This window comes from Equus quagga, chromosome 8 (assembly GCF_021613505.1).
Source record: "Equus quagga isolate Etosha38 chromosome 8, UCLA_HA_Equagga_1.0, whole genome shotgun sequence".
Taxonomy (NCBI): Eukaryota; Metazoa; Chordata; class Mammalia; order Perissodactyla; family Equidae; genus Equus; species Equus quagga.
This window is the reverse complement of record NC_060274.1, coordinates 7,781,559-7,805,531: the sequence shown is the minus strand read 5'-3', so window position 1 is coordinate 7,805,531 and position 23,973 is coordinate 7,781,559. Positions and strand designations below refer to the sequence as shown.

General features: G+C 42.5%; 1 protein-coding gene and 1 long non-coding RNA gene across 2 annotated transcripts in view; one reads left to right on the top strand and one right to left on the bottom strand.

Annotated features, from left to right (window-relative positions):
- Positions 1-23,973, top strand: part of MAP3K4 (mitogen-activated protein kinase kinase kinase 4) — a 138,976-nt gene that overhangs the window by 11,227 nt on the left and 103,776 nt on the right. The gene's annotated exons all lie outside the window — the stretch shown is intronic.
- LOC124244196 (uncharacterized) lies at positions 18,273-23,973 on the bottom strand. Its single transcript, XR_006889911.1, has 3 exons — positions 23,903-23,973; positions 22,876-22,943; positions 18,273-19,015 (listed from the first exon to the last, which is right to left on the bottom strand). It is a non-coding gene; the product is annotated as an uncharacterized LOC124244196 (long non-coding RNA).

Genomic DNA, 23,973 nt, shown 5'->3' with positions numbered 1-23,973 from the left:
TTCAGCCCCACTCTGCACCCCTCATCCTCCTTCCTTGCTCAGTTTCGGGCAGTCACCACCTTCTGACAGACACTGTACTTGCTTATTTGTTATGCTTCTTGTTCCCATCAAGAGAACGTCAGCTTAACGAAGGCACAGCTTTTTCCAGTTTTATTAGCTGCTGTAGCTCCAGTGCCCAGCATGGGGCCAGCACATAGTAGGGGCTTTAAATATTTGTTGAATGAATGAAATATTTATGGAATGAATGAATGAGTGAGTAAACTGGGTGTATTTCACATGTAATTTAAATGAAGTCAAATTTTTATTTTCTATATAGTTTAAGCCTGTACAGTAAGGGCCAAGTCTATCAATGTGTACATTTTAAAAATTGTTGGTAACTTGCTAACAAGGATATTCTTTATGACATGGAGAGTAATGATGATGAGGCCTAAAGTTAGGGAGGCCTAGAAGACAGCAGAAGCACAGACTTGGGGCTTAGCCAGAGCGTTCGGGCTCAGTGTTTGCATCAGGAAAACGTGCATAATGAGACCTGCCATTGTTGTAAGGATTAGAGAGAATGTGGATAAAGTGTCTAGCCCACCTCAATGATTATGGCATAAATAGAATATTCCTAAGCTCTAGGTCACTCTTTGAAGCCATCCTGGAGATTGCCTCAGCTGCCCCCATGACTTAGGGCTTCCAAGAAAGGAAACAAACAAGCCAATTTCCCACTGGAGGCCCTTCCCTCACCACAACCCCCAGAGGGGACAGACTGGAGCAGTGCACGGCACCAAAGCTATGCAACCGTACTGCTCTTCAGAACAGAGGTTGAGTGAAGGAACAGATTCTCTCCCCTTGCCCAGGGTAAAGCAAACGCTTCCTTCCGTCGACTCTATTTCTAGCATTTTGCACTTGTCAGTGCCTTTGATGTTTCAGAGTCTTGCACGTGTATCATTGCCTCGAGGGAACCCTGTGAAATCGATGTGGCAGCTACAGTCGCTCTCAGTGCCAGGTTCCAAATGACTCGCCTATGCAACAAGGTAGACACTCCAAGTGAGTGTTCCTTTTGCCATTTATAGGCTTAATTTATTTACGCAATGAATATTTGCTTATTACAGTCATGCGTCACTTAATAACGGGGATAAGTTCTGAAAAATGTGTCGTTAGGCGGTTTCGTCATTGTGCGAACATCATCGAGTGTACTTACAGGAACCTAGATGGTATAGCCTACCACACTCCTAGGCTGTATGGAGCCAATCTTTTGGGACCACTGTTGGTGGAAACATCGTTATGTAGCGTGTGCCTGTATATGGCAGGCACCGTTCCGGGCACTGGGAATACAGCAGTGACTCTGACCTCAGGGAGCATACATTCTAATGGAGGGAAAAGAGACAATAAACAATGACAAGTAAATATACAACATTCCAGGTAGAGATTCCCGCTCTACAAAAACATCCAGCAGGTGAGATGCATCGGATGCTGGGGGACTGCTATTTGACAGCTGGAAATCAGGTAAGGGCCTGGCTGAGAAGGTGACATCTGGGCAGAGAGTGAAGCAAGCCTTGCAGATGTCTGGGGAGTGTTGCAAACAGGGAGTAGCAAGTGCAGTGGCCTGAGGACGATGTTTGGATCCTGGAAGCATGACAAGGCGGCCGGAGTGGCTGGAGCTCGGGGAGCAGGTGGGAGAGGTGGTCAGAGAGAGGGGGCAGCGGGCCAGGCCCTGACTGGCTTTCTAGGTCATCGGAGGACTTTGGTTTTTACCCCGAGTGAGATGGGAAGCATTGAGAGGTTTGAGGAGAGGACTCATCATTCTGCCACTGTGTTGAGCAGTCTGAAGTACGACCAGGGGACCCAGGAGAGCAGATCCTGCAGCAGATCCAGCTGGGAGGCGTTGGCAGCTGAGACCGGAGCTGTAGCAATGGTGGCGTTGAGAAGTGGTTCCCTTCTGGATCTACCCAGCAGGTAGAATGGGAAGATTTTGCTGCAAGACTGAAAGTGGGGTTTCAGAGAAATAAAGACATTTAAATATTTAAATATTCCTCTACTGCTGGATATTTAAGTTTCCAAATTTTTACTATTGTAAATAAGATTGATCATAACTTCTTAGTTCTCATTGGAGGTTAATTCTTGGGATAGCTAGCCAGAAGCGATAGAAGACGAGAGCAGTCAAGGCTACAAACATTTTAGAGCACTTGGTACGTATTGCCAAATTGCTTTTGGGACAGTTTGTGGGAATATACACGCTCACCCAAAGTGAGTGAGAGATGCTTTCTTACCCGTTTCTGGCACTGAGTATTATTAATCGTGTTAGAGTATTTTTTCCGATTATTAGAGCAATATGTTTCATTGAAGAAAATTTGAGAAATCAGAAGTGAATAGAGAATTTTAAAACAAATAGCAACGAACCCTTTCGTGATTTTTGGTGATGTCTTCATGCTTAATTATTTTTTTGCAAATTGGAATCATGCTATATGTGTGTATACAAACACACGTAAAGCATATACATATGTATGTATTTGCCTTCTTAACTTGACATTACTTCATAAAGCATTTTCCATATCATTAAATGTAATTCCCATACATGGCTTTTAATGACCCCATAGTATTTCATCTCATGGGTACACTATAATTTATTTGCTATTCTCTGATTGTTGGGTCTTTGTATAACTTTTTCAGTATCATAAATAATGCTTGTATGTAAATAATCATGTTCACCCTCTGATTGTTTAATATAAGCTCCTAAAACTGGAATTACAAGGTCAAAAGTGAATCTGTGTTATTAGCATCCCTCCAGGAAGACTGTGCCAATCTCTGCTTCTACCAGCTTTGTAGAAGAGCAATACTGATTTTACTGCGACTTCGTCAGCATTATCTATCAGTCATTTTTCAAATTTTTTGACAATAGAGTAAAAATTATTTATCAATGGTGTTTGCATTTTTTTATGAGATTTTTATGGCTTTGTATATATTTTGTTAGAGTCTTTTGTCAATTTCCCTGTTGGAGTCTTGTATTTTTCTTAGTTACTTGGTCAAGCCACTCGTGGTTATTCTAACAGTTAGTCCAGATTCAAACTTATATTGGGGCACTTAAGTGTATTAAAGCTTAAGCTTCGATGTGCCCTTAAACTTATGTAGTAGTTTCTAAATACACATTTAACCACCACTCTCTTCCAACTCCCTTCACTATAGTGTTTGAATACCGGGAGTCTATTTTTCCAGAATGAGAAGACCATTAAGCCCCTCTTGAACTCCGCAGAGTCAGACTCGTGTCAAACTGCCACTCATTAAATGCATAGTAAACACATCTTAGAAACCCGACCATTCCATGTGCTACCCTAAAGGTATTTTCAAACATTATTTCCAAAACATGTTTTTATTCCCAGTAATGGGAGTAGGTCTCGCAATTAACTAATTTCCAGCCAAGTCTGAAATATCAAAGGTTAGTCTCCAGAGATGGCAGCGGGTAAAAGAATGGAAGCTCTTGTTTTAAAATTCAGCTGTGTTGATCTTACAATTTCAGGACTGGAAAATGGCCAGAAGACTGGATTAACCTTCTTTTCAGTCTTTCCTAAGAATTCTCTGGTTTCTAGGATGCCAATTAGACTCCGAGAATTCATGCTTATTCTGTTGCGCCCCGGGGGGATGCCCATGGTTATCAGTAGAGTGAACTGCAAGGGGGAGGGGTCAGGGATTAAAAGGGTAAAACTCAAGTTTTTAACCCAAGTATAGGGGATATGTTTCACCAGGCATCACAGTCAAGTTAAGGACCACCTGAAGGTTCAGGAGGCCCAGAAAAGAGGAAGTTCTAACCATATCTACCCTTCAGGGCATAACCCCAATCGCTTGATCCTTACTAAAGCTTGGTTTCTAGCTTGTTCTCTTGACTGAAATTTTAGTTCCTATTACCTTGGCCCTCAGATCTGTAGGTTAGAATCTTAATAATCTTTGCTTCTCCGTTTTCCACCTCCAACCCTCCTATCCATCCTCGGGCCCCAGGACTCTGTCGCTTGGGCTGCCCCAGCTCTGAGGCTGGGCTCTTCAGAGCCGTGCTCTCCAGGTTTAAAATGTTCCCCAGGTTTCATCACTCAGGAACATTTCAGAGGAAACTCAGATCAACATGTTTATGATATGATTTGACCCAGTTCAAATATACTTCAGGAAAAGGAGCATAGTTTCAAGTACAAAAACTACAGTTTATTCAGAAATAGCTGAGTTGTAAACTTTTGCATGCAAATTCACAGTATGTAAAAATGATCACAGAATTTTGTAGTGACAGTAGCCCCTGCATAGAAATATTTTTTGTAGCACAGCAGCAGGCCCAGATTTCAAATAGACTGGAGGCTGTGGGAGATACACATACCACAAACCTATAAATCTTTAAAAAGTAACCTAATCTTCCCCATCCCCCCAAAACTAGTCTCTCGCATTCACTTCTCTCTAGCAGTATTAAATCTGGTATAGATTATGTGTATCTTGCCCTAATTAAAAGTCTGTAAACTAAGAAATTTCCGTAAAAGCCAACCACCAAAACATGTGAAACTGCAAAAATGTTGATATAATTGAAACTTCTCTTCCATGTTTGCTAAATACATGTTTTCCATCCCTTGCTATCTAATAAACAATTGTACAGCTATGTCTCGGTTTAGAATTCCAAGACCTGGATTCAAAATACCACAGGAAAACAGCCAACTCTGGTTGTCTCTGGGTTCATGGGTTATTTTTTAAATAAATACCAAATACGTAACTAATTTTTTTAAAAATCAAAACATTATATCTGATTGACTGGTTGAGATACAAAACTTTCCATGTGGTAGAAGATAATAAACAATGATTATCAACTTTCCCTGCTCAAGAATTCCAAATAACTTAGGTGACACCGCTCCTCGAGGAGGGTGAGCATAACTCCTCACGCCTTAGATATGGCTGCACGTGATGACATCCTTGCAAAGAGTAAAGGATGCAAAGGGGTAAAGAGACTTCATAGTGGAGAAACCTGACAAACACTAGTCAGCCAGGTGATCAAGGTTATCATGAACAATGATAAGGACCCTTGATATGATTGATGAGTTGGGCACTTCACCTTTCTGGGCTTCCTCCCCCAAACTCATAACCCTAGTCTAACCGTGAGAAAAACATCAAACCCTGATTCAGGGACTTTCTACAAAATACCTGACCATTATCCTCAAAATTGTCATCAAAAACAAGGAAAGTCTAAGGAACTATTCCAGTCACAAGGTACCTAGGGAGACACGATGACTAAATGTAATAGGGTATCTGGGATGGGACCCTGGAACAGAAAAAGGACATTAGCAAATCCATATAAAGTATGGGCTTTAGTTAATAATAATGCATCAGTGTTGGTCCATTACTTGTGACAAATGTATCATAGTAATGTGAGATGTTAATAACAGGGGAAGCTGGTGTGGGGACATGAGAACTCACTATACTATCTTTACAACTCTTCTGTAAGTCTAAAATAAAAAGTTTATTGTAAAAGACCATGCAAATGGGCCAATATGGTGCTCCCCACAACCTGATTTTGAGTCACTCCTGCTTCTGTGTTCTAACTCAGACTCCTTACCTGGTGAACTGTCTCTGCACCTTCTCTAGGGCTGAAACATCTTTTAAGTTGTTCCATGTACTTGGCACCAGGTCTGAAGTTCCCTAGAGTTGTCTGAACAGAGGCCCACACAGATGTAGTAGAAGATATTTACCTACTTGTTGCCTGCCCTTTATCTGACTCTCGTTCCTGCTTTATGAGTTTCCATGTGGTTTCCTACTACAGAAATTGAAAATCCCAGACACTGGCCTGAGATGGGGTCCTCTGCTCCACTTGTCGGACACATCCATGCCAGCCTTAGACTCAGGAGGCAGGGTGGTGAGGAAGCTTCGCAGAGGGCAGCACTGTGTTGTGGGGCAGGGGCTGGTGGAACAGGCCTGCAAGCTACAGGGTCTCCTGTTGGGCAGTAGAGTGGTGGCTGCAGCATCCTTGGCTGAGCAGTTCTGCAGCATGCTTCATCTCCCTTTGAAGCCCTGAACGTGGTTCTCCAACCCTCCCAGCAATACTGAAGCCATACAGTATTCTTTATACAAAATTGCTTATTGGAAAAGAACGCACATATGTAAGACTGCTCGGATCATAAGAGTATAGTTGAATTAATTTTCACAAAGTGAATCAATCCTTACTAGGACTCATATCAAGAAACAAAATCCTAGAAACACCTCACATTCCTTCACATCTCTCATCAGGCACTGCTGCCCCCAGAAGGAAATCAGCACCCTGACTTCTCCCACTATGCATTAGTTTTGCATGTTGTTTAAACTTCAAGAAGGTAGAACCATATAGTACTTACCCTTTGGTGTTGGGCTTCTTCATTTTGCGGTAAGTAGCCCCATGTTGTTCTGTGTCATTGTGATGGTTCATTCCCGTTGAGGTGCTGTTTTCCACTCCATGAATGTACATACCACAATTCACATGTCCATCTCAATGTCCATGGACATCTGGCTTGGGTCCAAGTGTGGCTGTTATGAAGAGTGCTGCTATGAGCATTCTTGTACTCATCTTTTGGGGCCAATGTTTAAAGAAAAAAAAAATCCCTTTTCTACCTAAATCAGTGAGAATTAGCTTTCATTGTTTTTAACCAAGATCTCTGATTCTCGGAAACATTACTGCTGTTCCATCTCCCGGTGCTCTGGCCATTTCAAAGCTGAAAGCTGAAGACACTTTGAATAGAGAAGGTAGAATAACATGATGATTTTAGATGTTATGATTCTTACTGTGTTGACAACTCTGAAGTGTTATCTATTCTTATACTTAAACTTTGATATTTATTTTAAAGATCATTTTGGTGAGGAAGGTTAGCCCTGAGCTAACATCTGTTGCCAATCTTCCTCTTTTTTGTTCCTCCCCAAAGCTCCAGTACATCATTGTATATCGTAGTTGCAGGTCGTTCTGGTTCTTCTCTGTGGGATGCTGTCACAGCATGGCTTAATGAGCGGTGCGTAGGTCCACACCCAAGATCTGAACCAGCAAACCCCAGGCGGCCAAAGTGGAGCCCGCGAACTTAACACTCGGCCATGGGGCCAGCCCCTTAAAGATCATTTTGTATCTGCTCTTGCTTTTTGAATCTTGCAAAGGTATTTGGCCAAAAGCAATACATTTCTACCCTGATCTAACAATGCCAGTTTTTAACTGGATAAAAAAATTCTCAACAGCAGGATCTCTTCACCTGCCTCTGCCTAAGACAGAGTATGCATTTCTGTTATAATGTACATCAGAAGATCAAAACTGGGCATTGTGCTGCATCTTAGATTCACTTTGTTCTAAATCTTTGAGGATTGGGTCTGAGTTTTGAAAATATTTTTATCTCTTGCAGTGCTTAATAAATTGTCTTGTTGATATGATTAATTAAACTCATATTTACATTATAAGGAAATACAGATCTAGGCTTGTGAACCTACTTTTGAAACAAGGTACAGCTAGGCCAATAATTTGATTTCCTTAAGCTCAGCTTGAAAGACATAAGGGAGAGTGATGACAATAGCAGACTGGCTCAGTGAGTTGCCGCATTGAAGTTTGTTGGTACTGACAAGAATTGTTTATGTGGTAGATTAAAACACATTATTTTAAGGGCTTTGTCCTTTTCCAAGTAATAAGTATCCATATTGTTATAATCCAGTGATTTGTTGTTAATAATTTTATAGTGCTGCCAAGTCATCTCTGAGTTATTGCTTATTCATATTAATATGGATAAGGTCTGCCCATAAGCAGAGGCTTGCAAGGGAATAGCTGTATTTTATAATTTTTAGCAGGTAGATTAGAATGATGTTAATAGTTAGCTCTTTATCTGTATGTTTTATAGTAGAAAGAATTTGGGGGGGCCGGCCCCATGGCCGAGTGGTTAAAGTTCCATGCTCCACATAGGTGGCCTAGGGTTCGTGGGTTCGGATCCCAGGTGTAGACCTATTCCACTCATCAGCTATGCTGTGGAGGCATCCCACATACAAAATAGAGGAAGATTGGCACAGATGTTAGCTCAAGGCTAATCTTCCTCAAGCAAAAAGAGGAGGATTGGCAATGGACATTAGCTCAGGGCAAATCTTCCTCACACACAATAATAATAAAAAATAAAAATACAGTAGAAAGAATTTTGGAGTCAAGTATACATGGGTTCAAGTCCTGGCTCCACCACTTATTGGCTCTGTGACCTTGAGTCATACAGAGACATAGGTCATGTCCCCAAGCCTCAGTTCCTACAAATGAAATATGTTAATGACACTTATTTTGCAGGATATTTGGAAGGCTTAGATGAAATAATGCATATAAAATGCCTACATAGTGCTTAGCATAAAATATCTATTAAATGTGAATTTCAGCTGTTAATCTAGCTGGATGTATTTTTTTTATTCACCTTCTTTCTCTGCTTCAGATGTGATACTTAATTCCCAGATGTTTCTTAGTTGACTCACATATTATGTAATTTTACTTGTCTTTACTGGGCAAAGCAAACCTTCTCATGAGGTCCGAAACAATACCTCTAAGGGAAACTGCCTATCAGGGTCCCTGCTGGCTAGACAGACATGTTTGGGACTACATCATTGCCTTCCCACCCCATCCCCTGAAGCCACAACCGATTGGACCAGAGTTGGGTATCTGACCCAAGTAAACAAACCCATAGGCTGGCCAGTGACGCATGGTGTTAAAAGTCAGGTTGGGTGGAAGCAGTGATCTGTGTTGAGAATGTGACTTGGTGAGTGCTGGGGCAGCAGCTGAAAGGACGTCAAGAGTGAGTCAGGGCCATGCCATCTGAGACCGTAAGAGAGAAAGGGCTGTGATTAGTAGAGGAAGCTGGCGAAGAGAGACAAGGAGAGGCAGAGCCTGCGAGAGGCCGTGCACCCGTCCCCACACCTGCCTCCCATGTCAGGTTCTATTTCCTTTTCTCTGTGTCCTCATGGTGAGCCCCACTTTTCCTGAGTTGGTTAGAGTGTGCTTCTCTTCCTTGCAGCCAAAATAGCCGGAATAGAAAACTGTCTCTCCTGGGCATACAGAAGACACCTAATCCTCCAGGGAAAACTGTGACTCGCTCATGGTAAAGTCTCCTGGGAATGAATACCTACGTTCAAAATCACTGGCTTGGGAGGGATAATTAAGGCCACTATAGCATGAAAAATGAGATGTCATTTAAAGGTTAGGCTCAAAAGAGTGATAGTTATAGAATTAGATATAATGTTGGAATGGAGACTAGGAGGTTGGAATGCCAGCAACACCCCAGTGATCCCTGATCAGTGGTCTTTAGTAAATCATTTCTCTACTTGCCTGCCTCCCAGTCTTTTGGGTGGCCATCATCTGGTCTTCAAACCATTTAGGAAATTGTTCCTTTCACAGTGAGTGACACACGTACAGTGACCCCCCCCCCCCCCCCCCCGCCCCCAGGGTGATAGATAGGCTTTATCTTATGTTCCAGCTCTGATTGGTGGTACAGTGGCTGTCTGGCAGGCTGAACTGAGAAGGTCTTATCCACGCTCAACTGTAAGGACTGCCTTGATTATAGTGATGTCTGCCTTGAGTCCAGGAGGGGACCAGGTGCCCAGCAGGGTGTGTACTTACTGATCCCAGTCTTGACCGTTCACTTGGCATCAAAGACCCTCCACGATCAGCCTCTATCTTTCAGGCCCATCTTTCACTGTCTCCCCAATGTATCCCATGTTCTGGCCACATTTTCAGACAATTCAGGCACAGGAAGAGAGCGTTAAGAACCTGTGCTAAAAGATGCTGCCTGAGTGACAGCATAATGATTTTACATGGCAATGAGTCTCATACATTAATTTGCTATCAAAGTCTGTGTTGAGCCCAGATGTTGGGGGAGAAAGTGAAAATGACACCCCAAACAAAACAAAAGTCCCTTTGGTTCATGTGTTTGCTGGCAGCCTGTGTGTGTCAAACTTGGTGAAATGCATGTGCCGTCCTCTGCCAACATTTAAGAAAGCAGCTGTGAGTTCTCATGCTGTGAACTCCACAAGCCACCGAAGCAATTTAGCTGATGCCACTGAGTATCAGTTTATGCTGAGACAGTGAGTGGACTGTTTTCTCCTGGGCGTTTTGCCTTCTGGACGGTTCATGGGAACACGCGTAGAGACTATAGAGGGCATGTAGGGCATTTTAGGAGAACTGGGCGAGTGGCAGTCAACGATTACACATTTATGGGTCCGCTCAGAGTTCTAAGTGCTTTCAACTATTTTTTCGAATTTCTTTTATTCATTTAGTCTTAGCTAGATATGTTTGTTTACAAATATTTGCTTAGCATCTGCTATGCAAAACCCAGGAGAGAATTTCCAATGTCTATTTGGGACATTTTTCTTTGCCTTGCATTTCTTCCTTTATGAATTCCATAAGGACAGAGATTTTGTCTTTTCCATTTGTGAATCCTCAGGTTTGGGCTCGGGGGGGACAGTGACTGGCTCATAAAAGGAGCTCAAAATCGAATTAATGACTTTGTGGTGTGTTAATCTCCAAAAGAGATTTGATCCTTTAAAGCTGGTTTTACATAATTGAAGCAGAGAGCATTCAGAAAGTGAATGGACTTGGAACCTGAGTTCATATGCTGGCTCTGATATTTATTAGCTGTACTGCAACCAGGGAACCTGACCTCTGAGCCTCGATCTTAACCTGTACTGTGGGACGATAGAACTGCCCTTCAAGTTTCTTCTGAGGATTAAAGGATGGACTGTAGGTGAGATTCCTGGCACAGAGTGGTACTCATGGTCATCGTTATAAGCGTCATAAGAGTTAAATGCTTGAGAGTGAGGGCTTTAGAATCAGACTTTGGCTCTAGTCTCAGTTCTCCTATTGTCTTGCTGTGTGATCCGTGTGAGTCATATGGCACTCTCCCTATCCCTCAGTGAGTGATCGATAAATTATTATTATTAACAACAACAAAAGGCAATTATCATTACGGTTGCTATTAATAAATTACTTCGCTAGAAGGACATACAAAATAAAGATGTTCAAATCCATTTAGAGGGAAGAGAAATAAATTTTAGAGGGAATTGGGATGAGAGAATTTCTATAATGAGCACCAAATTTAGCTTTGAGTTTCCTGGCAACCAGGGCAATGAAAAGAAACACAATAGTTTACGTTTTGTTATTATCAGCTATGATTAGTCAACTAGAGCTGTGCTATCCAGTGTGGTAACCAGTAGCCACGTGTGGCGATCGAGTCTTTGAAATGGGGCTTATCCCAATTAAGATGTGCTGTCAGAGTAAAACACACTGGATTTTGAAGACTTAGTATGAAGAATTAAAATATCTCACTAATAAAGTTTTATGTTGATTACATGTTGAAATTACGGTATTTTGGTTACTTGGATTAAATAAAACATATATACTTTTCAGTTACAAAGGTTTACTCCTGACAAAGGTGCCTAGAGATACGAAAGTGTATTTGTCAGAACTCGGAGCCTGACAGGACCTCGGACTTTGGACCTATAAAGATCATTTATTCTAACAAACTCGTAAATTAAGCTTCTGACTATCTCTTCCCACATCTGTTCCGATTGTTGCGGGTTTTTTTTTTTTTACTGTTATTTGTTTTTTTTCATTCAATTTATTTAAACTAAAAAGAAAGGCAGTTCACCCATTTCTCCCGCCTCCCACCCCCTGTATTATTAACATTAACTCTGCCTGTTTCTTTTTACTTTTCTGGTGTGGCTACTAGAAAATTAAAAATTTTATATGAGACTCACATTTGTGACTTGTGTTATATCTCTCTTGGACTACGCTGAACTATTTTTGACTCTCATTATTCTAAGTGGAACTTACATTTTTATATTTTTATATTCAAATAAAATATTCTTATAATTATATAACATCATATAATTACACTATATTATAATATCAACTTATAAATATATAATAAAATATATAGTGAATGTATAAGTATATGATTATATGCAATATGATTAATATAAAATAGTAATATAAATATAAAATAATGTTATATATTAACATACTATTGTATACTTTATATTATTTATAAAAGAGGCTTTTGATAACCAAGTGAGTAATAGCTTCACCTACAATTTCAAAGAAAATTTGACAAGTATCCTGATGAGGGAAAGATGTAATGATCATCGTAATAGCTACCATTTACTGCATGCTTGCTTATGTACTGGGCACAGTCTTAATTTCTTTATATGTATCAGTCATTTAAAAATTCATAAATGGTGTGATTATTCTTACATTACAACAGAAACTCTTAGTAAGTGGTATAAGATATAAAAATATCTGGCTTCTCTGTCTCTTTTTTTTGTTTTTAGTGAGGAAGATTGACCCTGAGCTAACATCTGTTGCCAATCTTCCTCTTTTTGCTTGAGGAAGATTGTCACTGAGCTAACATCTGTGCTTATCTTCTTCTATTTTTTTTGTATGTGGGTTGGCACCACAGTGTGGCTTGACTAGCAATGTTAATTCCGTGCCCAGGATCTGAACCTGTGAACCCCAGGCTGCTGAAGCAGAGCATGTGAACTTAACCACTACACCACTGGGTGGCCCCTGTCTTCTCTTTTTTCTACCTTTCTTTGGATAACATTCACAGCATTCAGCCAGGTGCTGGGCAGCAAATGATGCTCAATAAAGAGGTATATAAATGAATTAATAAATAAATGGTGCCTTCCCCTGTCTGCCATTCAGACTGGGTATATAGTTCTCTTACATCTGAGTAAGGGCAGGACATTTAAAAGTCTATGAAACTGGGCATAAATTGTCACCTGAAATTGTGTTGCGATTTAAAGTCTGCAGGAAGAACTTGGCAGGAGAATTGAAGAGAGTCTGCTAATAGATTTCCTCAAGCTCATTTGTGCTCGGAGCCTGACTGTGTCAAGGTGAACTGAGTTACAACTAAAGAATTAGCTATTTCCTGTGGGTAAAAAGCATCTCTAAATTTTTTTGAAATGCTTGTGTATTTCAAAGAAACTTATTACAGCTTGTATTGATCGAATCTGAGTACATTAAAAAAACAAATATTTCAAAGAATAAACGGTTTCTACAAGAGGTAACAGTGTCAAAGAGAATAAATGAATCTGATCTCTTATCCTCAGCCTTCTACACCCCACTGAGATCAGGAGAAAGAAACTGTGGAATTTAGAAAAATAAGTTTAAAGTTTAACTGGAAGTCATAAATATGAAGATGTGTCTAGCTCTACATGTGAATTGCAAGAAGGACCAAGAAAATACTGCCTTGTAGGTTGCATAACCTGCAAGGAGAAGAAAACAGAAATCATTTGAAAGAGAGTTAGAGATGTTGACAGGTTTGGAAAATAGGTCTAATGAGCAAACCTGGTAGTTGGTGTTATTTTTCCTGAGGAAAAGAGAGCAAGTTAGTAATGATTGAGAATACACAGACGTTGTCGTCCAGGGCACTAGTATTTGGTCGCATTCCATCTGCACTAAGGCTGGGCAGAATGAATGGTCTTAAGATGGTTCTAAGTGTGGATTTCAGGCTATAGCTAAAAGAATTTCTTCACACTCTGAGATGTAAACCGATGATCTGGCCAGCAGGGGGGCAGAGAAGAATCTTTCTTCCAGGAGGTCCTTTAGTAGGCTGATCTGGGCTACCTGTGACAGCTGGGGCTGTTCTGGGCTCACTGATGGTGGAGCATCCTATTTAACATAGCTGTTGTCCCCAGCAATCGTGATCTGCCGCAGATATTTAGACAACAGCTCTCTTGACTCGGGATACTTCATCCTTATCTTAGTAATTCTCAAACCACATGAGCGAGAAAGGAGAGGCACAGTTATTTTTTTATAGGATTGAGTGTGAGAAGATGAGATGTGGAGGTTGAGAGACTGGCTCTCGGTTGCATGAGCGGACCCAGAGTCACGAAGAAAACCTGTCCCGTCTGATCCAAGGCTGTTCCTCACGACCATGCAACAATTTGCAGGAATAGCTTTTGAATGTGAAGTTTCCTGAATCACAGCATTTATATTTCAGTTCGAAACTCCTTGTACTTGACTAGTACGAAAGTACCTGTAATGAGGTGGCATTCCAGATGGCTGCAGGGCCACTTTCCAGCTGTAGATGGAGGCACAAGAATGGGCTATGTTGGGTCATGAGGTCTACAGCCCGGAGGACATAGCACTGTCCACGCCCTAATGCAAATCAAGATGCGATTTTTTCTGATCATGGCCACAAGCTTCTGCAGCTTAAAGGCCGCCATGGTTCATTTCGACAAACTGCAATATTTTATCCCAATAAAATATCTCAGCAAAACCACTCTTGCTCAGAATTTAAAAACTGTGAGGAATTGAAGCAGTTACCACTTGGACGTTGGTGGGTTTTAGTAGCTGCGTCTGTGGAAGCTTGGTAGAATTCGGAAATCCATTTCCAGCAGACATAAAGGACGGCTCCTGACAGCTCCATCGACATGACTCGCTGGGATTCACGCATTAGAAGTGACTCTTAGGCACTTTAGATGGGGATAAAAGTTGATTTTTAAAAGTTAAGGAGAGAACATTGTCAACATCAGAGCATAGAACAAATAACAATTTAAGATAAGCATTAGAGACCGGGCTTTGTCATGACTATTTATTGAAGTGTTTCGAGGAGAGTAATAAAGATTTCAAAGATCCGTCTTATCTCTTCCTGCATTGCTCCACCGAATAGCCTAGGAGTAATTGTTCAGGTGCTTCTGTTTATTTATCAGAAATCAGCTCAGAACACACGCAAGGCTGGTTATGATGGGTCTTGATGTGAAAATAGATAACCTACTGACCTCTGCCCTTGGAGCCTCCAGCTCATTGACATTGATTACTTCTGGGTCATTCTCTCTGAGATGCCAGAGAGCTACCATTTGCGCAGGTGTGATGCCTCATGAAGTCAGAGCCCTGTGCTGTGTCACTTGACTGTTGAGTCTTTTCCATGTGCTAGTTGTTGAGGGGAATGCAAAAGAAATGTAAATTGGGGCCAGCCCCAGGGCATAGTGGTTAAGTTCTGTGTGTTCTGCTTCAGTGGCCCGGGTTTGAGGATTCGGATCCCCAGTGCGGACCTACACCACTCATCAGCCATGCTGTGGTGGCGACCCACACACAAAATAGAGGAAGGTGGGCACAGATGTTAGCTCAGGGATAATCTTCCTCAAGGAAAAAAATAATAAAAAAGAGGAAGATTAGCAACAGATGTTAGCTCAAAAAGAAGAAATGTAAATTTTGCCCCCTAAAAGATTGCCCTCCAGCTCAGAGACAAACGCAGCACACCCAAGATAATCAAGTCCAAAGTGAAGACTGTGTATGTACAGGAAGTGGCCAAGTGGAGCCTGGGGCAGAGAGAGATGGGCCACCTGGAGAGGCTGAGGACTTTGTCACGGAGGAGATGAGACCTGGGCCGGATCTAGGGGGATGGGCAGAAAGCAGAGCAGACACTTACCTCCCGACATTGTTATTTACATGTTATGCATGCTTTTCTTATCTCCCACCCAGATTGCACAGTCCCAGGGAACAGCAACCTTTCCCTAGGTAACCAGCACAGAGCCTTGCATACAGCAGGTGAATAATCATCTCCTCTGGAAGAAGGCTATCGTGAAAGTGCTCAAAAATAAAGGGGGGAGGTTAATTTGTAATTATTGGCATTGTTAATGTTGAGGATGAGACATCTTTGAAAAGATCTCTTCAAAACCTCTGTGATTCTCCTGCAAACATTTCAACGATTCGAATCAGAATAAAGCCAGAGATTTCTAGTGCTTATCTGAAATTGCTATTTGTTTTATGCTCTGATGTCAACAGTGTTCTTTCTTAAACTCAACATGAGTATTTTGTTAAAATCAACTTTGATCTCAATCTAAAGTGCCTAAGAGCCACTTCTAGGAAGGGGAGGCTCATTTATAAGGAACATCCTAGAGGAACTGCCTGAGGAGGCTTTTAAAAATTTTTTTAATAATTAGGAGATGAGATCATTGCATTTGGATGCTTCCTGGCTGTGGGCAGTGGACTCTGGACACCAGATGTGAGCAGTGCCCCGGGGGGTTGAGATGTGTGCGTGGTGTCCATTTGATGGTCTCCTGTCCCACTTACCTTGCTGGACTTGGAGAATAGAGGAGAGACACGAAGGGACCACCGTTGCGTGGACACCTGTGTTTAGAGGACAAGGGCTATCTTCATACTCACGTGTTACTCCCACTTTTCACTTTCACCAGCTTCTTTTATTTCTTGTCGATAAGCACCTTGGTTTCCGTGTTTTCCAGAGAGGAAATGGGAGCAAGCCCGGAACCAGATGAAGTAACCAGAACACTCTCCCACACACCTGCCCTCGTGTGGCCGAGGTGTTTGGCTGGTTCATAAACACGCCATGGTGATGACCTAGTAATAACAGACATGTCACAACCTGGCAGGCAGCAGGGGACGTGAAGAAGCCTGGCCTGAGAGGCTCTGACGTGTGCAGGCCTCATGCTCCGGTTCGAGTTTCACGCAGTTCCCGAGCACCCAGCGAAATGGGACCCGGGACTCCGGCTGGGGCATCTGGTCTGAATGAACCACAGCAGAGGCTGCCAACAGAGAGAGACATTTACAGTCTGCAGCCTGCACTTCTCAGCGTCGTCAGATGTGGACAGGCGCTAGAACGCCTCCTGACGTGGCCTGGGCTTCAGGCCCAGGCTGACCTTGTCACTCTGTGCTGCTGCTAGGGAACCACGGCGACTTCGAAATGCATTCTAATCCGCCCTCTCGCTGTGACCATTGGTATGGTACGATGAATCTAAAATTAAGGCTCTCAGCTAGCTGAGAAGAATAACTTCGGGGCCATCCAGAGCAACTGTGGTTTGCACACAGGGTACAGCCTGACGTTTGAAATGCTTCACTTTCGAATCCCCACCCATTCTCCCACCCTTGTCGCCATATCTGAACGCTGTCTGTCCCCCACACCCTGCAGGCACCTCTGCTGTCTGTCCTTCCCTCTCCCTCACTGCCCTCCCACCCTTTCTGCCTGTGACACCAGATTGGTCTCTCAAGGCCCTGTTCAAATGCCACCTCCTGCCTGAAGTTGTCTCTCATCCACTCCTTCCAAGGAGACCCACATATGTTGCTTTATGACAGTCATGTTTGGTAAAATGGACACCTGGATGATTCCAGCTCTGCAGGCAATTGCTTGAAGCCATGTCTTAAATGTGCTTTGCTGCACCAGATGCAGACTGAGAGCAAAGATGCAGAGAAAACCACAGCCCTACCGTGACAACTGGCTCTGCTTCTCACACTGATTTCTAATATAAATATATTATTATATAATATTTATACAATAGATTTATTGCATATGATATATAAATATTAATTTTATTGCAATACAGACATATGTTCTATACGCACAATAAATATACAGTATATTTTACAATATTTATAATATACTTTTTATTTATAAATATACCCTGGGGTATTTGTTTAAAATATGGATGCCCAAGTCCTACTCCACGGGTACTGATTCACGGATTCCTGGATGGGGCCTAGTGATTTGCATTTCCACGTAGAGCTTCTGATGCTGGTGGTCTAAGGATCCTGCTTGGAGAAACACAAGCCTAGGATGTGCTGACCTGTTCCTACGTCCCTCCTCCCTCCTGTTCCCTTCTTATTTAGCCTTCTGTCAGTGTTGGACTCTGTGAGATCTCTGTGTGATGGTTAATTGTATGTGCCAACTTGGCTGGGCTGCAGAGCCCAGATACATTGTCAAGCATTATTCTGGATGTTTCTATGAAGGTGTTTTGGTATGAGATTAACATTAAAATCAGTAGGCCTTGAGTAAAGCTGATTGCCCTCCATAATGTGGGTGGGCCTCGTCTAATCAGTTGACATCTTACATAGAACAAAAGCCTGACCTCCCCTGAGCGAAAGAGAATTGTGCTGGAAGACAGATTTGGATTTCATGTGCAACATCGGCTCTCCCCTGGGTCTCCAGCCTGCCAGCCTATGCTGCAGATTTTGGACTGGTCAGCCTTCATAATCTTGTGAGCCAATTCCTTAAAATAAATTTCTTTATACACATATCTCCTGGGGTCCAGCCCCATGCTGTAGAGGTTAAGTTCAGTGCACATTGTTTCAGAGGCCTTGGTTTGCAGGTTTGGATCCCAGATGGGGACCTACACCGCTCATTAGCCATGCTGTAGAGACAACCCACATACAAAGTAGAGGAAGATTGACACAGATGTTAGCTCAGGGCTAATCTTCCTCAAGCCAGAAAAAAAAAAAAAAGAGGAAGATTGGCGACAGATGCTAGCCCAGGGACAATCTTTTTCAGCAAAAAACCCCCCCAAAAAACCCAAAAAACCCCAGCCGTAATATATATATCTATCTCCTGTTGGCTCCTATTGGCTCTTGTCATGTTGGTGTCCTTCCACTCCACTCTAGGCACTTTTCCTCAGAGGGCCACCACGCGGCTTCCAGATGCTCCTGAGGTGATTTCCTGGAGTGGCTGTGGGTCCTCTCAGCCACCATGTGAAACCCAGGTGTATTAGTTCCCTGGGGCGGTATAACAAAGTATCACAAAGTGAGTGACTTGAAGCAATTGACATTTATGCTCTCCCAGTTCTGGAGGCTAGAAGTCCAGAGTGAACGTGTCTGCGGGGCCCTGCTCCCTCCAACAACTCTAGACGAAGACTCTTCCTTGCTTCTTTCAGCTTCGGGTATTTGCCAGCAATCCTTGGCTTGTAGATGCATCGCTCCGACCTCGGCCTCTGTTGCCACATGGCCTTCTCCCTGTGACTCTTCACATTGCCTTCCCTCTGTGCATGTCTATCTCTGTGTTCATTCTCCTCTTCTTAAAAGGATGCCACGCAGTGAATTAAGGGCCAACCCTTCTCCTGTATGACTTCATCTGAACTTACATCTTAAATACATCTGCAGAGGGCTCGGGAGCTCCTCGCTGGTCTAGTCCTCGGTTCTCCATGCCTGGTTCCACGTTGTGTGCAAAGTATACACTTATTGATTTGAAAGGACCTGAAAATCGGTTAGGAACTGCTGCTTGCAGGCTCAGAGTTCTCAAAAACTCACACCACACTTGGACATCTGAAAGAGAAAGGAAAGGAGGCAAATCTGGACAAGTTCTGTGGACGTTTTGGTGGGGAAAGGATTGCAATTTTTGGCTAGCAAGAAGAGTGGGATTTCATTTGTTAAAGGTCCCCATTCCTCACCTTGGCTGGATCCTCAGAGGTGAATGGAGAAGTCAGAGCAGGGATGAAGAAATGCGGGCTCTCCTGATTTTTCCTGCCGGCACTTCCAGGAGGAAAAGGAGTCGGGGGCCCTTCACTCTGTGGATTTCTGCTAGTACATCTCCCCCACTCCAGATTCTAACTGTTTTTATGTTGGAAGTCTAACCGCTTCCTTTGCCTTTGGTTGTTTCTTTTGGCTGGGAAAGATTCACCCTGAGCTAACATCTGTTGCCAATCTTCCTCTTTTTTGTTTTCCTCCCTAAAGCCCCGGACACAGTTGTATATTCTGGTTGTAGGTCCTAGTTCTTCTATGTGAGCCGCCACCACAGCATGGCTGCTGACAGCCAAGTGGTGTGGTTCTGCACTCGGGAACCGAACCTGGGTCACCGAACTATAACCACTAGGCCATCAGGGCTGGCTCTCCCTTTATTAATTTTATTCTCACTATTCTAACCATTAAAAAAGAGTAACTTTTATCCTTTGTTTAATGATTCAGAACCGTCGGAGGCTCATTTTAGACCCTTTGTACACAGGAGAATGTCTGAAATAAGGGGTGATTTTTGTCCTGGTCAAGAAATTACAAAAATAGGCAAATCACCTCTCAGAAAAAACCAGGGGGGGTTTTATCCAACTTCCACTACTCAACAGAGAAGCATGAAACTTAAGTGTTGCAAGGGCTGTTTAAAAAGGGTGATAACTAATTACTTTTTGTATGTATCCAATATTTTTTTGCTTTACTAGTAGGTAGAAATAGATGTCATTGCATCATTAGGGGGAAAAAAAATCAATGTGTGCAATGCTCAGTTTAGGTTCTCCTCACTAACAGTGAGGTTTTTATTGCTCTCTGTCCCTGAGTTGACCTTTCTGTGTGTGTGCTGGAAAGAAAATGAATCAACCTCTCTGGTCATGAGCAGATTGGGATGTTTGTACTCTGGGCTTTCTGTCTCTGTCGAGCTGGGCGGAGCTGCCAAGGAGCCACGGGCGAGGAGAGGACAGGGATCTGAGTGCGAAGTCCTTGTCTGAGCATTCGCCCTGGAATCGGGGTGGAAAGCTCACCAATACCACGGGGAAGGGAGAAGCTTATTTTAAGTAAAATGCTGCACCATGCTCATAATAACTGTAAAAACTATAGCCTTAGAGTTCTTTTTTTTTTTTTAAAGTAACAAGGATATAACCGTATTTACAGCATAGCTTGGCACAAAAATTCTTTTTGAATCATCTTACAACGAAACCCATAAAACTGACTTTCTGCTAATACGCTGGCCTTGATAAGATACTAAGGTACTACATGATGCCCTTTACACTTATATATATTTATAATATATAATATAATTTATAATAACATTATATATATCATATAACATACTATATATGTATATATGAACATATTATATATAAGTATATATATTTATATATTATATATATATTAGCTTGAGACTTTCTAACAGTGGTAGCACGTGTCAAAATTGGGCCTGAAACTGGTAGGAAGCAACATTAAGAATGTTATGTAGCTCAACCTAAACTGGTTCTTTAGAAAAACTTTTGTCTAGCTCTTGCTTAGGAGTTGCAGTGGTGGACAACAGAAGGTGGCGCCTGTCCTGAAGGAGGACATGCTCCAGCGGAGAAGGCAGAGAAGGAATCTGGGGGCCAGAGGGGGCTGTGAGGGCCTGGGTGGGGGCAAAAAGTCAGTGTACTTCAATTGAATATTTAGTACCAGTTGGGTTGGTTTTCTACACATGATGCCTGATGCAATTAGCTAAATGTAAATTTGTTTGGTTCCTGCTAAAATAGACAGTACCCTCAAGTGGAAATTAAAACAACAAGAAGCCACAGGTCTCTCCAATGCTGCTCTACACTTGCTGAGTGTTTTTGTGGCCTGGGTGTACCTGTCACAGTGGGTTGGAATGCCAGCATCAAAGAATAGATGGTATAGTGCTGTTTAGAGGAGAGGGGTTTTTTTGATTCTATAACTTTCAAGACTTCTAACATGCCTTCCTAGAAGGGTTCTGGCTCAGAAAATTGTAAAGGAAAATTAAGAGAACTAGAATTACAGAAAGCAGGGGAACATTTGGCTGAGCTTTCCTCACACAATGGAAATGAATTAGTAAGTCACTTTACATATATATATATATATATTTTTTTTTTTTTTTTTGGAAGATAAAATCAGTTTATCCTTTTTGAACAATTTTTTTTTTTTTACTGGGAAAGATTGACCCTGAGCTAACATCTGTTGCCAATCTTCCTCTCTCTATCTTTTTTCCCCTCTCCAAAGCCCCAGTACATAGTTGTATATTCTAGTTGTAAGTCCTTCTAGTTCTTCTATGTGAGCCACCTCCACAACATGGCTACTGACAGACGAGTGGTGTGGTTCTGCAACCAGGAAGTGAACCCAGGCTGCTGAAGTGGAGCGCGCAGAACCTTAACCACTGAGACATCAGGGCTGGCTCTTGAATAAATATTTTAAAATTATCATTTGAATGGATGCCAGTTCTTAGCCTTCTGGAGTGCCCTGCCCTAGGGGGAGTCTTCAGCAGGTCAGGGATGGCCTCCTAAGAAACAGGAAAGGTTTGGCTGGGCAGACAGGGTGGTGTGATGGAATAGGAACTCCTTTTGCACAATTCTAGTAGCAGGACAAACTATGGGGCATTTGAAGCACTCAAAAAGGTTCATTATGGACTTTCTTCTGACAGCAATGAGATGTCAATCAAATGAACTAGGTAAGAGAGTGACACGTTTGATGGAGCTTCAGAAAGACGCTTGGGAGTGCACTGTGGGAAAAGATGGGGTTGGGAGTGGACACACCATAGAGGCAGGGTACCAGGAGACTGTTGCGATTATCCAGGTGAGATATGAGCATGGTCTGAGCAGCAAGGATGGAGGAGAGTGAATGGATTTGAGAGGAGGTGGAATTTGACAGGATTATGGACTCATTGGTCAGGGGGCTGCAGGAGGGGTTGTTCAGAGTTCTGACTGGATGAAGGGTGCCACCCAAGTCAGAACACAGCAAGGGGCAGGTTTGAGGCTGGTGTGGGTAAGAAGGAAGTAACTTCAGATCTTGAAACGTGCGATACTGAACTGCTGAAATGAAGTTGCACAGAATAGGAGAACACAAGTAACAAGACAGGCTGACCCAGGACGCCTAACTGACTTGAATGAAGAAAAAAGTCACTGCACTTCAACTAAATATTTAGTACTAGCAGACTGTGGTTTCTGTGTGTGATGCTTTACATGACTAGTTAAATGTAAATTTGTTTGGTTCCTGCTAAAATACACAATACTCTCAAGTGGAAATTAAAATGACAAAAACCACTCATTCTCCCAAATGCTGGTCTATATGTCAAATATCACAGATTTGCAAGCTTGGAGACTTGAGGACAGGCCCCAGGCTGACTGTCCTTGGGAATGATTTGTGAACCATGACTTATTCAAAATATTAAAGTACTTAAAGATGAGTTAGTGAGGAGAAAGTTAAATGATTTGCTCATACAACGATTTGCAAAGAAAATTTGAAATTCAGTAAGTAAGAATCTATTACAATTTTCTTTTGAAATAGTTGTATGGCAAAATCATTTAACTTTAGCCTGACCAATTTAGGTAAAACAGCATTCCCCTCTCCCACCTCTTTCCTGGCTGACTTTTCTCCATAGCAGTTATCACTGGCTGATTAGCTATAGATTCACTTATTTATTTTTCTTTTGTTTTCTCTCTTCCTCTTACCTAAGTAGGATGTTAGCTCCATGAGGAAAAGACTTGGTCTGTTTTGCTAGTTGCTATATGCTCAGCATCTAGGATAGATCATTACACATATACACATTTAAGAAGTATCTGTTGAATGAATGTTGTTAAATACGTAAAACAAATGTGATTTCCAAAATCCAGCACTATGAGGCCATTTACATAATACAGACTATCGTGATACAGAAAATGGATTGAAGCAGTTTTTCAACTACAGAGAAATTTCCGTAACGTACTTTGAGCACAACAGAGCTCATTTCACAACTGGCCTGTAAATATAATCATATTTAAATTTTTCTGTCTAGTCAGTTTTCTTACCAACATTTATCCAAAACGTGTATTTTACATATTCAAGCTCAACCGAACGAGGTTTTACAACCAGTGCATTTGAATGAATAGAAATGTATTTAATTTTAAATGATGCTATTTGGAATCAACCCTGGACTTCACCCCATTGGAAATTCTGTAAATATCTGCAACTTAAAACTGTGAAGCCTCAAGTGCTAAGAGTACACGATGCAGGGGAATTTCAACAGTATTTCTGTAACTCTGAAATACTCCTTAGAACTTTTTTTCCTTCACTGCAGGAGCACTGCAGCCCATTTCTGGAAGATCAGTACACAACCTCGTGATACTGAGCTTAGGCTGGATCACTGGTTTTGATGTGATCAAAAACACTGGTCTGAGTTTGATGTGTCCGTTGAAGATTGCTCTTTCATCAGAGCGCACCCTCGCCCTGCCCCGGGACCCACGGGTCCCCCAAAGCTTCCACGCCCGCGTGTGAGTTGTGAGCGCCTGCGTTACATCCAGCCCTATTTCTGAGGATGGCATCACCTCTGGCGGTGAGCCACTCGCTGAAGTTTACAAAGCACTTCGAAGTCAGGCATCGCCGCCTCCCCGCGGCCGCGCTGCCCTTCCCGGGTCTCCCGTGCACGCCCACCGCCGACCACCTGGGCGCACAGCCCATCGCACGCTCCCCGCCCGCGAAACCCGGCGGCGGCCGCCAGACCTCGGCCCCCGGGGCCAAGCGCCGCTGCTCCGACGTGCCTCCAGCGCCGCCGCCTCGGTCGCCCACGCCGC